Here is a 14408-nt window from a genome sequence, read left to right as displayed (position 1 = left end):
AGAAGACCCCACCGGGTACCACTCATCTCCACTACAAATAGGAAAAAGAGGCTACAATTTGCACGAGCTCACCAAAATTGGACAGTTGAAGACTGGAAAAATGTTGCCTGGTCTGATGAGTCTCGATTTCTGTTGAGATATTCAGATGGTAGAGTCAGAATTTGGCGTAAACAGAATGAGAACATGGATCCATCATGCCTTATTACCACTGTGCAGGCTGGTGGTGGTGGTGTAATGGTGTGGGGGATGTTTTCTTGGCACACTTTAGGCCCCTTAGTGCCAGTTGAGCATCGTTTAAATGCCACGACCTACCTGAGCATTGTTTCTGACCATGTCCATCCCTTTATGACCACCATATACCCATCCTCTGATGGCTACTTCCAGCAGGATAATGCACCATGTCACAAAGCTCGAATCATTTCAAATTGGTTTCTTGAACATGATAATGAGTTCACTGTACTAAAATGGCCCCCACAGTCACCAGATCTCAACCCAATAGAGCATCTTTGGGATGTGGTGGAACGGGAGCTTCGTGCCCTGGATGTGCATCCCACAAATCTCCATCAACTGCAAGATGCTATCCTATCAATATGGGCCAACGTTTCTAAAGAATGCTTTCAGCACCTTGTTGAATCAATGCCACGTGGAATTAAGGCAGTTCTGAAGGCGAAAGGGGGTCAAACACAGTATTAGTATGGTGTTCCTAATAATCCTTTAGGTGAGTGTATATACATGCATAGGTAAAATGGTGAGTGACAGAATGAAGCCGGAAGCAAGAAATGGAACTATGGAAAAGATCCATTTAACTATGAAAAGAACCATCAGCTTATCATTTTCAGAGCACCTCATTAAATGTATACTTGCATGGCCTTTGCAGCGGAAACATTTAGATGGTTCCATGAGTCTCAATTGATTTCTTCGCCGTTGAATGAAGAAAAGTTGGTGAACTTGATTGGTTTGTTTGACTCTGAGCACATGCAGATTGTGGCCTGCCGGTCACGCAGGCAACCAAGGAGTGAGGAAGAGTTGATGGTTGCCCATTCAGTGATGGTAAAGTTGCAGTTTTCTTCTGAGTTGTACTGAAGAAAATGCAGTCTGACTCTGTTGGGAGAGTGGAGGCATAGCAGGCTGTGGCAATGGGCCCCGGCGGGGGTCCCCACAGACATCAACCCGAAGAAGCAGCAGTAGAGGCCAGAAGAAGAAAGTGAAGACACTGTGAATTTGTCTCTAATAAAGCCTGAGAAAAGCCCCACCTCTCCAGATTTGCTTGACCAATGAGAAGGGTGGAATTTTCAAGCGGGAAAATTCCTCTGTGGTGGATTTTTGAATCTTTGTTTTAAGCATGCTCATTTGCATGTGCAGCTGGATTGGTTTCTGATGAAGAAACTAAGAAAGATTCTTGTAATACTAATATGTTGCGCAGCTATCGACATATCATGTACACAATCATTTCGATCTTCAAAGTACCAATTTATAGAGACCAAACATAGAATAGGTGAGGTTACATTGACCGTTGGTTCTATCATAAAATACACAGTATCAAAAAAAAAAATAAGTCTGTTTTAAGGTCTGTTTCTGTCTTCCTTATGGTCTCTGTCTTGACCACATGACTACATTTTTAACAGCAATAAAACCATCTTATCTGATGGTAGTCATGGTTTTTTCCCTAGTTGGGGGGAAGGGACCATAGATCCCAGAGTGAGTTTTAAAGATTATTTGTTAGTTAGTATAACAAATAATTGTGTCTGATTTGTCTCAGTTGTTACAGTACATTGTTGTGGTTTGTGTTGGAAAGGCGGAGCTAGTCAAGCAGGGTTGTGCAGCATATGTTAGTCTCTGGGGTGGTTCCAGCCTAGTTCTAGGGGGGAAAGAACACCAGCAGAGACGACAGAGCGGACTCTGTCAAAAGAAAGACATGGGCTCATCCGCAGAGGAGCTGGACCGTGGAAGAATACACATATGGGGTCGCCGCAGGGACCACTATATATGGACACCCAGCCTAACACAGGTTCCACAATGCACACGAGTGTAGGGCTGGCGTCAGACGCTCCACAACATCTGACTGCTGCAGGAACTCAACATGGAGCAAATAGACGCACGTATCCGGCCCAGTGGGCGGGAATGGCGCTGCAAGATGACACTAAGAATGGATCCTTCACGCTACTGACCACTGGAGGTGAGTACATGGGAAGATACCGGCTTTACACGAAGGCTAAACCCCGCCCACCCCGCAGCTCTACATATATCTGTCAGCAAGGTGCCTTGAGCCAGCGCCCAGGAGGAAGCAACACTTCTAGTTGAGTGTGCTCGCAACCTGAACGGACAAGGCACATCTTGGGATTGGTACGCCAAGACAATAGCATCCACTATCCAGTGGGCTAACCTCTGCTTGGAGACAGCCTTTCCCTTCTGCCGGCCTCCGTAACAGACGAAGAGCTGGTCTGAGGTCCTAAAGCTTTGCGTTCTGTCCACATAAAACCGCAAGGAGCGGACGGGACAGAGAAAATCCAGAGCTGGGTCTACCTCCTCCGAAAGCAGCGCTTGCAGGTTGCCATAGGGTGCCCCGTCTCTGAGAAAGCAGGTGCTTCCTCAGAGGAATGGGCCAGGGAGGGGCTGTCGCGAGGAGCATGAGTTCTGGGAACCAGGTCTGGTTGGGCCAGTACGGCGCAACTAACAAGACCTACTCCTCGTCCTCCCTGACTTTGCACAGTGTCTGTCCGAGAAGGCTCACTGGGGGAAACGTATACTTGCGTAAGCCCCGGGGCCAGCTGTGCGCCAGTGCATGCGTGCCGAGGGTCCCCTCGGTTAGGGAGTAAAACAACTGGCAATGGGCAGAGTCCGGAGAGGCAAACAGATCTACCTGTGCAGCTCCTAAGAAGTCCCATATCAGCTGGACCGCCTGGGGATGGAGACGCCACTCTCCCGGAAGCGTAGGCTGTCGTGAGAGCTCGTCGGTCCTTTGAGCCAGAGCTTGGCCATTGCTCTTGGATAAAGAGGATCTATCAGCCCTAAAATGCAACCAGAAGGGGTAAATGCATATGGTGGCAGACCTCAGCGTCATGTTCACCTATCCCAAGGACTACGATCTAACAGCCACATGACAGATCAGTCAGCCAATGATGCCTCCTGTGGCAGTGGAGTCACAGAGAGTTTGTTCATCAGATGTTGCCAGGATTCCTCCCTCCCCATCTGACAGAGTGTCTAGTCCTGTGAGTAAGTATTCATGGAACGTATTGGATGAGTGGTCATTGGCTGTTATAGACAGAGAGCATTCCAATGAAAGAGAGAGCCTGACAAGGCTGCCCACCTGCCTTATGCTTATGACAGCTACAAGCCAAGGGGACCTAGGTATCTGACACCTGTGCACAGAGATGCCACCTTGTATCCAGATGAGCGAGAGAGCACCTACCTTGGTCCTGCACTGATTATTCCAGACTTCATCACAGGGGATCCTAGTGAGTTCAGACTAAAGATTGCTCTTGAGAACCTTTTACCCTCTGATGCTACTGCGCTCTTCCGCTATCAACTATTGATGGATCATCTGAGATTAAATGAAGGTGAAGACACATTTTTTATCATCCAGGTGCTGTGTATAACCTCCTGGACCTTTACGAATGGTTACAGTATGAAGCATGGTGTTCAGAGTAGTGAGAATCAAATGTCTGACCATCGGCGGAGGATAGAGCAGAAGCCAGATCGAGGAAGAGCAGTGAACCCTGCTGGGTGTTCAGCTACCATACTTCATGGATCGGACGAGGGCCTACCAAACTACCTACAGGACCAGCTCCAATACTACTAGCGAGTTCAGGAATCCTCAAAGTGCAGACAAAAGCTGTCTGTCCGTATTGTGACAAAAATGACCATTATCTCAATCAGTGTGCTACTTTTAAGTCCTTCAACAAACAGCAGATCACAGATTGGCTCCAGATGAACCATCGCTGCTGGCTCTGAGGGTACACACACCAAGCAGCTAAGTGTACCCTCAAGAAGCCATGTAGTATGTGCAAAGGCAGGCACCTGCAGATTGTTTCATGAAGTGAACTCCAAACCAGTGACTGAAGGTTCTTGTCTAGTTACAAAGTGTCACTTGAGCCATAGTCTCGGTCCATATTTCACTCGTAACTCGGCCACAGAAGATCTTCAGAATCTCAGCTGTCTTTACTGCTGAACGTCTTGGTCTAGCAGACCATTCCTACTATCTGAGTATCTTGGAGAAGTATCAGCACCTTAAGAACATTACCCTGCAGTCTTTCGAGGGAATATGTCCACTACTGCTTATTGGAGCTGACATTAATCACCTCATTACCCCCATATCACCTGTTCGGCTGGGCCCCTCTGGAGGACTTGCAGCTTTTCAGACAAGGCTCAGATGGACATTGCAGGGACCGGTAAGACTCTTGCAAGATCAGCTTTCATCACAACAGTGCTTTCTGTCTGTTACCCCTGTTGAATTAGAGTTAAAGAGGGATGTCAAAATGCTGTGGCAGATTGATGCCGTACCTTACTGCTGCTAGAAGCAAGCTACTCTATCCAAGGAGGATCAAGAGTTTCTTGTAGGCCAAGACTACATGGATCAGGGTAAATGGATCCCCTCCCTCTTGGCTATCCTTCTGCGGTTCAGGGAGCATTGTGTGGCCATAAGTGGGGATGTATTCAGGCTGTTTCATCAGATCCTGCTTCAGCCTGAGACAAGACCTACATTTCCAATGGTGTGATCTTCGCCAAAATGACCCTGAATACTTAAAATCCTTCCCTTCGGGACCACGTCCAGCCCCTGCAGCACAACCTTCGCCCTTCAGCGACATGTGGCATTGCACAGTAATCCGGAGGAGGATGTAAAATTCACAGTGGACAGATGCTTCCATGTAGACAATTGTATACAAAGCCTACCTGCAGTTCAAGAAGCGCGACAATTAGTGGATAAGTTACGGGCCCTCTTTTCCACTGGTGGTTTCGACATCTGGCAGTGGGCCAGCAATGTGATGGAAGTTGTTAGTCACCTACTTCCAAAAGTCAGGTCCACTAAAATGGAGTTGTGGCTCTCTCAAGACAAAGCCAATGCACAAGAGTCAACCTTGGGCCTGAGCTGGCACTGCAAATGTTGTAACAGTTCTAGGTTGAATTCACTGTTACTAATGCTTTCCCGCTACACTAGGGGCGATGTCCTCAGTTCTGAAGGGGGAGGATTTTTCTATCATACAAACAATTGAACTGATATGTAAATAGTGTATGTGTTTGCGTGGAGGATGAATATGTTTGATGTTACTTGTTTGGCTCTTAAATATAATCACTGCAAAATCTCAACGGATGGTACCCTTACAAAAAATAAGTTTATTCAAGTGTTCTATTAGTATACTTTTAAACTAAAAATAAGAAAGTATACTTTCAGTCTACATTTTATATACTTTATGTACTTCTCAGAAATATGCTTAAAATTACACAGTATTTGACTTATACTGAGATAAAAGTCCAAGTATATTTGGCCTGTACTTGTACTCAATCAAACTCAAAGTTTGAAAATATTGATTAGAATATTGATATAAAACATATATGTTTCTAATTCTGCATATCTGAATTTTTGTATAGGCTAGTCCACTGGTAGTGTACATAGGAATTTACTTTAATTCTACTTTACTCTTTCCCCACCATTGACTGAATTTTCCAGCTATCCATGTTTTCACTGTTATACGGTAGGGGGCGCTATGACACATCTTCTAGTACAGAATCTCCGGATTAAAACACAGGAGAAGAAGAAGCTGAAACAAGTGATAGAAGATTGCTCACTCAAACAGGGCTCTCAAGTGTCACGCATTGAGCGTGACAGTCACTCATTTCGGTCTTTTGTCACGCACTCCCGCCACACATTGTATTTCTCACGCGGAAAAACTATTTATGCCGCAGTAAAATTTCTCTGCCCGCGCGTACCCATCTCACTATGGAACCGGCGGCAGCCAAGAATCAAGCGCGTCTCCCCTAGCCGAGCCTGCCACTTATCAGCCAATCAAAAAAAAAGAAAGGGGCTACACAATAGCCAATCAGAAAATAGCACTATTGTATCTGGGTAAGATTTAACGCAACAACCAATGAAAAAAAGCACATCCTGGAATTGTTAACGTGATTCTGCTACAGCGTCTTCGTTCAAAGTTTCGTTCACCCATAGAGGAAACCACTGGAGCTCCGAGCATCAATTTGAGCACAGAGTAAGTCATGATGATCTCCTGTTTTAATGTTACAACAAATTCACAACTTGTTTGACACAAACAGTGACAAATTGACTGCTGTTAGAGAATGTTTCCCAGATAATTAACATCAGTTTTTCGTGAATGTCTAACTTAGCCAACAGTTTTACAGCCTGTTCACTGACAACACCTGCTCAGAACAAGTAATCTAGGCCTTGTCATATTTTCGTTATCACACGATGACTGATATATTGTCACATTATAAACATCTCTCTCTCTCCAAATAGGCTAAATAATTTTATTAGCACTAAATAAATTAAAGTGTATTGCATAGTCGATGTTATTGGTCACTTTTAAAATCATCTCATATTTTATAATTATATCATGGCCATGGATGCATTAATCATTGCATCTGTCTTTCAAAGATGTCAGGTAAAAAGCAATTAAGCATCCTCTCATTCACCCTGAGAGGAAAGTCCCCTAAAAAGGCCAGGTTAGAGGATGCTGTCCCAGAGAAGGTGGCGAAAAGGGTAGATCCATTAGAGGAGGAGACAGTGCAGGTGGAAGGCAACAAGTCCAAAAAGGCAACAAACACTTTCAATAAACAACACCAGTCATAATCTCTCTGTCTCTCTCTGTCTCTCTCTCTCTCTCACACACACACACACACACACACACACACACACACACACACACACACACACGGAAATTGAATAAATACTTTGTATTTGGTATTTGAGCAATTATTATTAACAACAACAAAAACACTAATAATAATATTATTAATGAAACACCCCATTCCCATTCCCCATTCAAAAAGGATGCATGTAATGTTATAATGTTATATATAATGTTATGTTCACTTAAAGAAAACTTACAAGTATACTTGCAGTATAAACTGCTAGTAGTTTACTGAAAAGTACACTTCAGTGTGTACTTTCATATACTAAAACCTGTAAATCACTAGTATACTTATAAGTTGACTTGTAGTACAGATGCATTACAAATGAGAAACCTAGTTGTGTAGTTAAAGTTTACTACTTTTACACTTAAACGTATACTTTTATATACTAAAAGCAGTAAAGTTGAAATATACACTTACAAGTTTACTACAAGTACACATTGATATTAGTATACTTACTACATAAAGTATACTTACAATATACTTGAATATTACTTAAGTATACTTCATAAAATGAACTTGAAGTATACTTATTTTTCGTAAGGGTTCCTGTCCTCTTTACAATGATTTTGTTCTATCTTTTGGAATTCAAGATGGTATGTTACAACGTGACCATCAAAGTTTCAAAGACAGACCTGTCACATACAATGCCTTGACGATGTGGAGAATCTACCGGGTGCTGCCGAGTCAATATGACCCCCTCGGAGACATTCTTCCACATACTAACTGAGCTAAGGTGATCGTGCAGTAGCTTTGGGCAAACCACCGGGGCTGGGACGATCTACAACTCCTTGGTAAGCTCCGACAAGCATGGACAGCCTGGGAAGCCAAGCTTAAATTTATACAGCAGGTAACACTTCCTAGGTGCTATAACCCCTTCTATATGGATCATTATATGGAGCCTGAACTCCACACTAAGCAGAGATGGAGGCACTCCCAGGCATTAGCTGACAAATTCTGAACTGCTTTCATGAGGCCCTACCAAAAGACTATCACCTGACATCGAGCCTGGCATCAATGTCAGGTGACAAAAGATACTGGACAAAGGAACTGAGGAGACATAGGGCTTAAGTAACAGGGAGAACTAATGAGTTAACTATTAGAACAACAGGTGAATGAAATCAGTAATTAAGGGAACAAACTGGCACACACTAGGAAACTAGGTCAGGGAAACAGAACAGCATATTGAGCAAAACATAATATTGACAGTCCTCTGATGATAATAAATTATTTGCCATAGATTATTATTATATATATTTTTTTATCTCAATTTAACCCTATATGTGTGTGTGTGTGTGTGTGTGTGTGTGCGTGTGTGTGTGTGTGTGTGTGTGTGTGTGTTTGTGTGTGTGAACATGAGCATGTTTGTACGTGCAAGAGGGTGAATCAACATGACGGATTAAGGTTTTTTTTCATAAACTATATAAGTAGAAACATAAGAGATCTTCACATGTAAATGACTTTGTCATTGTAACAAAATGTCATGTCAACAATGTTACTTGTGTCAACCATGTTACTTACATAATCAACTATTTTTGGCTGATTTATTTACATTTTAATTTCTAGAAGGCTACTTCTGATATTCTTTCAGGATATAGTTTAATCCACAGGCACTGGAGTTTTGCATAAAATCTCTTAGAAAACTATCAAAAAGATCTTTAAGGGTTTCTGATTGTTCCTGTCCTTATTCTGAGAATAAGCTGAGATGCTGAGAATTTTACACATATATCTGCAAAAAAAATTATTCTCAGAAGTCTTTAAAATAATCACTGTGCATATGGCAAAATAGACCAAAGAAACATTGAAAAATTGAATAATTTAAAGTGTGGCACTTATTCAGTGTGTATAGTGGCATACAGTTTGTCCATAACATAGTTAACAAACTCACCAGGGAAAACATCTTTTTATTTGTAATATCAAAATGGTGTATAATGATTAAGCTTTACAACTAGCAGGTAAGTTACACTGATAAAATATATGAACTGAAAATGTGAAATGTCCCTTAATTTATAGAATGACTAGACATATTTTACAAATTAATCTACATCATAACTGGCAAGGTCATTAGCCGCTTTTCCACTGTTGGAACAGTGCGAGCCCTAGACCTTGAGCCGCGAGGCCAAAATCAATCTGAGTTTCCACTATAGGGCCAGTAGCCCTGCAGAGCTACCCTAAAACCTGCCCTTAACCCCTGGGGTCAACGATCGCTTCGGCACGACCACCTTGCTTTTTTTCTTGTCTGTGCGAAAGAGACTCAAATTACTCTCGATTTTGGTCATACAGATAAGTGTTATACATTAATCGAAACTGTTAAGTGTCTACTTGTATTTGTGTACACTCACAATAAAAACTAAATGTTGTGCTTTCCACAAACTAAAGAAAACAATCAGGATGCGCGTTTTGCCTTCTCTGATGTTAAGTCCATTAAATGAAATACAAAGTGCACAATAGTGCAGGCTAATAGGTCCTTTTACTCACCTGTTCATAATCACATCGTTATCTATAGGGCGCAGCTGATTGGTTCCTGCCGTAGCCTATCATTCTTCAGCTTTTCATCGAGTTTGGAAGACACACTGTGAGGAATAAGACTTTGGACTTACCTCAGAAGAAGAAGAACATGATTGATTCAGCGGAGGTAAGTAGGCTAATTTATTCTCACTTATATTATTGTTGTATATATGCACGTGTTATTGTTACATAAACTTCACATTGTACTAGTTCAACTATTACCATAATAAAATGTGTGAAATCGACGGAAACATGTTGAAATATGGAATATAGACTGGTAGGCAACCTTTCATTGCTAAATAAATGTACATGTAAAACACAAGGATGTTTTTATTCTCTATAATATAAAACACTAGGTACAATATAAAAGTGGTATGAGTGTTTACACTGTTAACTTGATGAATATTAGAATGTTTAGACCAGTCACCAGTGTTTACTGTGAAATACCATGTTGGTGGATATCTCCTCAAATGTAGATGTTTATAATGTGCTAAACATTGTTTCATAGTGAGTGCGTTTACATGCACCCTCATGATGCAGTTATAATGGGATTTTGGCAATATTGCGATTAAACTTTACCTCATGTAAAAGCAATACTTGAGGAGTGTCTCGATCACTTCAGCAAATGGTTTCTGCAAACGATGTGAGTTTGAGTCACTTAAGCTGTGCATTTAAAAAGCAAAACATGCCAAAAATTACATGTTTTTACTCCAAACTCACTTCATAACATATGAAAACATTTGAATATGTTAACCCATATATTTTTCTCTAGTGTAGAGTACTGAAGTATTCCTTTCTAATGATTTATTTTCATTCTTCATTCAGGAAGGGCACAAAGGTGTGTGACTGTTCAAGTCTCTCTGTTTAGATCAGTGTGCTCAATAATGTGCCGTTTTGTCCTTCGTTATGCACACTGAACAAAATTATAAACACAACACTTTTGTTTTTGCCCCCATTTTTCATGAGCTGAACTCAAATATCTAAGACTTTTTCTATGTACACAAATGGCCTATTTCTCTCAAATATTGTTCACAAATCTGTCTAAATCTGTGTTAGTGAGCACTTCTCCTTGGCCGAGATAATCCATCCACCTCACAGGTGTGGCATATCAAGATGCTGATTAGACAGTATTATTATTGCACAGGTGTGCCTTAGGCTGGCCACAATAAAAGGCCACTCTAAAATGTGCAGTTTTATCACACAGCACAATGCCACAGATGTCAGAAGTTTTGAGGGAGCGTGCAATTGGCATGCTGACAGCAAGAATGTCCACCAGAGCTGTTGCCTGTGAATTGAATGTTCATTTCTCTACCATAAGCCGTCTACAAAGGCGTTTCAGAGAATTTGGAAGTACATCCAACCGGCCTCACAACCGCAGACCACGTGTAACCACACCAGCCCAGGACCTCCACATCCAGCATCTTCACCTCCAAGATCGTCTGAGACCAGCCACCCGGACAATTGCTGCAACAATCGGTTTGCATAACCAAAGAAGGGTCTCGAACCTGACTGCAGTTCGTCGTCGTAACCGACTTGAGTGGGCAAATGCTCACATTCAATAGCGTCTGGCACTTTGGAGAGGTGTTCTCTTCACGGATGAATCCCGGATTTCACTGTACAGGGCAGATGGCAGACAGCGTGTATGGCGTCGTGTGGGTGAGCGGTTTGCTAATGTCAACGTTGTGGATCGAGTGGCCCATGGTGGCGGTGGGGTTATGGTATGGGCAGGCGTATGTTATGGTCAACGAACACAGGTGCATTTTATTGATGGCATTTTGAATGCACAGAGATACCGTGACGAGATCCTGAGGCCCATTGTTGTGCCATTCATCCACGACCATCACCTCATGTTGCAGCATGATAATGCACGGCCCCATGTTGCAAGGATCTGTACACAATTCCTGGAAGCTGAAAACATCCCAGTTCTTGCATGGCCAGCATACTCATCGGACATGTCACCCATTGAGCATGTTTGGGATGCTCTGGATCGGTGTATACGACAGCGTGTTCCAACTTCGCACAGCCATTGAAGATGAGTGGACCAACATTCCACAGGTCACAATCAACAACCTGATCAACTCTATGCGAAGGAGATGTGTTGCACTGAGTGAGGCAAATGGTGGTCACACCAGATACTGACTGGTTTTAAAATTCTTGGCAGAATTTTAAAAGGTTCTGACCATAGACCTGCATTATATGACTGAAAGACAAGAACGGTTTGACCTAAAAATATCAAAATGGAAACTACTGCGGAAACAAAGACACCTACATCTTGGATGCCCTTGAGGTAAGCTAAAACATACCAAAATTTAATTTCAAAGTGAACTATCCCTTTAAGTATATACTCAAAAAATGTACTCATTCATATGTGATTATTTTTCTCCCTTTATTTAGAATTTCTGGGCAAATGTTTGATTAAGAATGTAGAAATATAACATATGAATGAAATATAAAACAGTTTTCAAAAACAAATGATTACAGGCCCAACATAAAATATTGATATATAAAATGCCAAATGTAAACATTGTACTTTCAAGTTTAAAATGTAGCAGCAATCAGGGCTCCGAATCTGTTCAATGAACGAAAACAAATGAAATACATTTTGACAGGAACAAAACCAGAAACGGAAACAAAATCAAATTTAATCGTTCTGAACAGACACACTTATTTGAAATGGCCATTAACCGGTTATAAACGTTATTTTATCATTCTGTTAAATATTTTAATTTGGCAGTCAACCAATCACAAATTCACAAATACTACATACTGTGCAAATGTGATATTGACGCATAGCCAATATCAACGTGAGTGAAATGCCCGCATTCAGCTGTCAAGTCATCATAGGTAAGTCGCAATGGCAATGCGCTGGCATTAGTTTTCCCGAGGATATACTGTAAGCCTGTATGTCACCAAATGTCAAACAATTAGGCCTACATTTCAGTGAAAATGAATAGCAGGTAATATGCAACTTTTTGTTTTTTGAAACCAGCGAAAATTGCAGGATAGTGTAGAACATTGATTCACACAACGTCACATCACGCACTTAAAGCGCTTCTGTGAACGGAGGAAACAGAATAAAACTAAATATATAAAACTAATATATAGGCCTATAGGCAAAATATAGGCTATCTCACTTAAAGCCCATGTTGCAGGTTTTTTTTATTTTTTTTATTAATATAACCTTGTATGAAAATACCATATGAAAAGTAAATGCAGGATTAAAAATTGTTTTGCAAGACATAAGGGCACAAATTTAATAGAAAACGTGACCGTTTCCTTGACCGTGTTGAAAAAGCGCTTTTTTTCACCATCGCGTCATATGACGTCACATGAGGTAGTCGTTTGGCTCTGCGTTCGCGCTCAGTGCAGAGATAGGTTGGTTTTCAGTTGGAGCGGTCATGATTCAGTGTGTTTTCTGTGCTTATTGTATTTCAATTAATCATCGTCGTGGTAAATGATTGTGAATTATGGCCTGTCAGGACATCGAGTCCACAGGTTTCCGAATAAGAAAAAGGACGGTGCAATCTTCCGTGCCAGTGTGCGTTTTGTGCCGGGTAAGAGACGGGACTTCACTTCTGCTTCTGCTTTGAAAAACTCGGTAGTGTGTAGCGTTCACTATAGACCGAATGATTATAATCCCGGCGATATGTGCACACTGTCCCGCAGCTCCTTCATCGGGTCGCCCGGTGACGGTCCGCCGTCAGCATGTGGTTCGGCCGCCAGCGGGAAACATGACGCTCACGGATCCGTCAGAGATCACTTATTATTATTGTACATCTGTTTTACAAAATGTGCCTTGTCTTAATTTAATTCATTAACATATCCTACATAAACTTGTAATGTAATGCATTTATGTGTTTGTTATTAGTCTGCAGCCGACACTATTATTATTATTATTATAAATATAATATATTATGTTCTATAATTCATTTTCAATCTGTACAAACCGACTTTAATGTTTGTGTTGGCTGTTTCTACATATAAAGTTTTTGTACAGTAAGACAGTTGTGATTGTGATCATATTTTTATTCATCGTCACCAAATGGGTCGATTCAAAGCCTTTATAAAGTCCCTCTTCCTCTGGAAACTGTCTCCTAATGGCTGACACACACAACACATGCAGGTATGGGTCTAAGTACTAGCTTTGCTATTGCCTGATACATGATGATAATAATCTGTACAGTATTGTGATCTGAGCAAAGTGTTGTACATCGTCGGCTAACGTGAATACATCTATAAGCTAACACTGTTCTCTCGCCCTGTTCTCCTCACACCACAACTCACCGTTGTTCTGTCTAACCCTGGCCTGTCCTGCTCACTTGGCTTCATATCAGGCTCATAATTATATGATATCATCATATATATGAATTATATATGAATTATATATATATCATACGAGTAAACATTTAGGCTACAATTCCCCCAGCTTTCCGAGCTGTCATTGCGATCCATTGCTTTCCTATTCGCTAGTTGAGTTACTTTGACCGCTCTACCTCATGTTACGTCACTTCAGGTTCGGCGGTTTAAGCGATTTTCAAATGCGGAAGTAAAAATGTCTCACAAAAACGACTCCAGAAGCCTAAATAGCGTTTTATAAGTATGTTTATATTTAAATCTAGTTCCTACATTATTTTTCTATACATTGGCTTACTGGGTACTCTAACCTGCAACATGGGCTTTAAATAATTACAGATCAACAAAACAAAAGGAAAAACTTTGCTGACCTAGGTTCATGCAACGGGTCCAAAGTTCACGGAAAGGAAACAGAGACGGCAGAAAACGACATCGTGCTTGTTTTCTGTATTTTACAAAAGCTTTACAGTTTTGAATAATTTTTTGCTTCTGTCTGTATGACCATAAATTACGGAGTAACAGGTTCCTCAGAAGGACAAAAATTCCTGTGATTGCGCCGACGCCTCACACGCACACACGTTCTGACATTGCTAACTTGACATCGTAACATGTTCAACGTGAGGAAGAGCTTTCTCTCTGTGTCTTCTCAGCATTTGTTTGCAGATTACTACTTCCTTCTGGTTGCT

Source organism: Squalius cephalus (genome assembly GCF_949319135.1).
Source record: "Squalius cephalus genome assembly, chromosome: 2".
NCBI classification, from domain to species: Eukaryota; Metazoa; Chordata; class Actinopteri; order Cypriniformes; family Leuciscidae; genus Squalius; species Squalius cephalus.
The sequence above is the reverse complement of the archived record's forward strand: the minus strand, read 5'-3'. Positions refer to the sequence as shown.